At 49.7% G+C, this 4489-nt stretch overlaps 1 long non-coding RNA gene across 1 annotated transcript; it reads right to left on the bottom strand.

Annotated features, from left to right (window-relative positions):
• Window positions 1-1800: 1800 nt before the first annotated feature.
• Window positions 1801-3949, bottom strand: LOC124960344 (uncharacterized). Its single transcript, XR_007104063.1, has 4 exons — window positions 3762-3949; window positions 3036-3125; window positions 2629-2782; window positions 1801-2208 (listed from the first exon to the last, which is right to left on the bottom strand). It is a non-coding gene; the product is annotated as an uncharacterized LOC124960344 (long non-coding RNA).
• Window positions 3950-4489: the final 540 nt, after the last annotated feature.

Below are 4489 nucleotides of genomic sequence, written 5' to 3'. Positions count from 1 at the left end.
AGCCTCAGCAACTTATTGAGACCCTTGGCCAGTTAGCAAGACCCTGTCTCAAAATAAAAAGAAATGGTGACAAAGTATCCCTGGATTTAATACCAGTCAAAAAATTTTTTAAAAAAAGAAGAGAAAAAAGAACTACCACTTCTTGCTATGTTATTGCCAGATTTATCTAGGCAATTACAAAAATTTACAAGGACATATGAAAGTGCTATTTAATCAGAAAAAGAATCTTACTGTTTACAAAACTATGCAACTGCTTTTTCCTCTCATAATAAATCTCAGTGTTCCTTTCCCTGCAGTACATGTTAATCTCTTGTTCTTTTTAATGACTGCCTAGCATTCTCTTATTTAGATATACCATATTTTTTTTATCTGATTCCTTGTCAATCATCATTTGAGTTGTTTAGAATTTTTCTTTACACAATGGCATAACGAATATTCTTGCAGCTGACTCCTCTTGCCCAAGCATGGGACTCCTACAGGAGAAATTCTTACAAGTGATCTGTGAATCTGAGTAAGTACCAGCTGCTCTGCAGAAAGATTGGAGCAATTTATGTTTTCCTCAGCTGCCCGTTCTTGCTGCTTCCTTATCACCCCAGGATACTCTCAGTCTTTAAAAAATACTGTATTATCATTCATTTACATTCATTTACATGAATGATAATACAGTATTTTTTAAAGACTGAGAGGGGGCCGTGGGGCGCGGGGAAGGGGTGGAGAGAAGCAGCTGCCAGGTGGAGGGTACAGTGGTTGCAGTAATGGTCCCGGTGTCCTAGAGCACAGTGGGGTGGCTAAGGTTGGCGACAGGCAATTGAATATTTCAAAATAGCTGGAGGGAGAATTGGAGTGTTCCTAACATGAAAGAATGATGAATGTCTGAGGTGGTGTATATGCCAGTGACTGATCTGATCATTTCACATTTCATACATGTACTGAAGTGTCACACCTGCCCCTAAATATGTGCAACTACTAATTAAACATGAGCTGGGTGCAGAGGCGCTTGCCTGTAATCCCAGTGACTCCAGAGGCTGAGGCAGGAGGATTCCAAGTTTGAAACCAAACTGGTTAACTTGGGGAGACTGTATCTCAAAATAAAAAGTAAAAAGGTCTGGGGATGTAACTCAGAGGTAAAATGCCCCTAGGTTCAATCCCCTGCACAAAAAAAAAAAAAAAAAGAAAAAGAAAAGAAAAGAAAAGAAAAGAAAAGAAAAGAAAAAGAAGAAAAGAAAGAAAAAAGAAAAAAAGAAAACAAAAATTTATTTTTAAATTAAAATATTACAACTGAACAATTTTTACCTGGTGAATTATTCTAGTTTTCTTTCTTTCTTCTTTTTTTTTTTTTTCTTTTTCGTCAATACTGGAGATTGAACCCAGGGGTGCTCTACCACTGAGCTATATTCCCAGTCCTTGTTATTTTTATTTTGCTAAATTACTGAGGCTGACCTTGAACATCTGTTCCTTCCTGCCTCAGCCTCCTGAGTAGCTGGGATTATGGGGTTGGGGGAGGACATCGCCATGCCTGCTGACAGCTAGTAATGATTTTGAGTGTTGGCTAAGCACCGGGTACTGTGACAATTGCTTTCCATGAGCGATCTCATTCAGTCCCTATGATCTACTACTGTGGTTGCTGCTGTTATTATCGTCCTCATTCAAGAGGTGAAGAAATTGAGGCCACAAGCTTGTCACCTGCCTAGTAGAGGATGAAGCCAGCATTTGAGCCCAGGCATTGTGGCATGTCCTCTGTCACTGGTCATCCAACGTAGCCTTGGTGTAAGCACCCTGGAAGCAAATCCGAGAGAAGAATTTGAGTGCAGTTTATTAGGGGTGTGATGGCAGGAAGCGGCGAGGGGGCGGAGCAAGGAGACAGGGCAGTCCGGAAACCAGGGTCGGTTGCGCTAATGAGCAGGTCCCCTTGGTGGGCAGCTGGACTAGTCCTCCTGGGACCTCTGGGAGACTGGTAGCAGATGCCTCCCTGGCGTCCCACATGAGGGGCAAGAAGGAGTGGCATCTACCCATCAGGCTCCCGTTCCGCGGAGATCAGCTCCTAGAGAGCATTAAGTCCCTGGCACCCAGCACTTGGGACCTGCCCCAGGAATTGGACACCGGCTGGAGAAAAGCCCCAGGCTCGGAGGCTGGGCTCAAACACTCTCGCAGCTCAAAGTTGCAAGTCGGGTGTGCGGACGGCAGGATGTGCACAAGAGCCCAACGTATCTTTAAAATAAAATGGAGAAAACAGCGGTCACGCAGATCAATGCTTATGCATCGGGAAAACCTCCTTTCTCCCAAGGCACCATTACACACGCCCCTCCCAGTGTGAGCACAGGGCTCCCCCGCTGCCTCCAGGGCCATTGGTGGGATGGCTAGCAGCTCTTTCTTTGCTCTTGCTCTGGGAAGTTTGCCTTGGGAGGTCCAGGAGGCCAGCCAGAAACTGAGCTCTGGGGACCAGCGCTTTGCCCAGGAGCCCAGTCCGGGCTGCCTTTCTTGGCAGAGTCCCCCGAGCTGGGAGGGGTGTGGCCTGGCTGCCTGTGCCCAAGATCAGCTTTGGTCAAGGTTGTGAGGAAGGCCAGCTGCTCTCTGTGCCCAGCCCCTTCCTCCACCCCCGTGCCTGCCTGGCCCCGGCACCTTCTCCACCTGCATTTCTTTCCACCTCCATTCAGAACGTCCGCCCTGCAAAGGAGCTGAGAGCCGAGAGTCTCCACAGTCGGGTCATTTTCTATTTGTGACTTTGGCAGGAATCCATTTGTTGACAAAGCTTTGATAAACATTGGTGACACAAACAGCTCCCCTGGAACATAGCGCGGGCGATGGTGACCCAGAGGGGCCCCAACAACCGCCTTCGTAATCCACTAAGTCTTAGGGCAACAGAGCCTGGGCCCCACCCAGTCTTGCTGTGGAGCGTGGCCGGACTCTCAACCGGTCTCCCGTCCCCTTCAGTTCCTCAGGAGGCCTTCCGGGGCCACCTAACCAACCTCCCTCTCTCACCCCAAGGCCTTCTTGACTATGTCCCCAGCTTCTGAACTTCTCAACACAGAACTCACCGCCACTTTATCTGCCTCTGTTATTGGTGTTTGTGTGACTCTGGCCATCTGCTGAGCACCTGGCCTCGTCCCCGCCACTCAGACCTGGACCTGGCAGACAATAGCCCAAAAGCTCCAACAGAAGCCTGGGAGTCAGGCTGCAGGCTCTGGCTCGGCCTGGGTGGACAGACTAGAGGAGGTGGACGGGAGGCTCCCTGTCCAGGGTCAGTCCTGGGCCGACCCTGAGGAGTGCTGAGTGCAAGCTTTAGAAAAAAGGGCACTTCAGGAAACAGCTATTTGGAATTAATTTGAGAGGAAAAAGGAGGCCAAGTTTGCATTGGAGAATATTTGTAATCGAAAAAGAATGAACTTTGCTTTCATTTCTGTATTGATCCAGAAATGTTTGTTGAGCATCTACTATGTGCCTAGAACAGGGGATGTGGTCCTGACTTTCATGAATTATGGGCTGGTTCCAGAGACAGGCAGTCTCTAGCAGTAAAAGAGGCATCTGGGTGTTGGTCAACGCCAAGAGGACAGCAGAGAACAGAAGGCACAGGGGAGGCTGACCAGGACCAGGGAGCTGCTTTTTGTGCTGAGGGACAGAGGCGCCTCTCCCAGCAGCCCCGAGTGAGGGGAAGGAGCTGCTGCGGGCTGGGTGGGTACTCAGGGCTGCAGGGCACAGAGAGAAAGCAGAGAAGGCTGTCGGACTGAGATCAGGAGAGTTCAGTCACTTTTCAAGGAACTCACCGAGCGGATCCAGAGTCCCTTTTGTGAATCACACGTTAAATGCTGTCCTTCAGATAATCGTGAGGAGCTTGGTGGGGAGGACAGACAGGACTCGGTTTGGACTCCAGCCCTCCTACCTAGTAACTGTGGCTGGGGGCAATTATGTGAGCCCCACGGAGCCCAGTGTCCTTGCGTGTGGAACTGCTGAGGCGGTCTGCCGGCAAGGCCTCTGTGGGGCGAGCAGTCTGTGTCTGGCACCCGCTGGCGTGGGACCCACGTAACCAGGCACATGTTCCAAACGTCATTACCTCAGAGCTACCTCGGCTTCTCATGCTGTGCGGCCACGCCATCCAAATCTCGCCTGGCCTCTCTGTCCCCTGTCTACTCTGTTGGACTTGCTTCAAAGCAACTTTCCCTGGAAAGGATGTTCCTTGCTGGCCTTGGGAGAGGGAGCCCAGGAAATGTGCCACAGGCTCAGTGTTGGGGGAAATCCTAGTTCTTGGCTGGCAGCAGTTAATGTCTCAAGCGTGTAAACTTGCAGAGAGGAGCATTCCGCTCTGGCCACCTAGGAATGTAAACAGCTGCCCCAAGTTGACCTAGTGTTACCAAGGGAAGCTGTGTAGGGGCCCGGTGGTCTGATCCCCCGTGGCACATTGTGATTGGTCAAAAAGTCTATAAAGTGTATGGTTTTTCCTGCAGTAAACGAGTTTGCAGGCTGCTCGCCACAAGCCTGCTCCTACCCAGCTCCC

This window comes from Sciurus carolinensis, chromosome 11 (genome assembly GCF_902686445.1).
Source record: "Sciurus carolinensis chromosome 11, mSciCar1.2, whole genome shotgun sequence".
In the NCBI taxonomy this organism is placed as follows: Eukaryota; Metazoa; Chordata; class Mammalia; order Rodentia; family Sciuridae; genus Sciurus; species Sciurus carolinensis.
The sequence above is the reverse complement of the archived record's forward strand: the minus strand, read 5'-3'. Positions and strand labels throughout refer to the sequence as shown.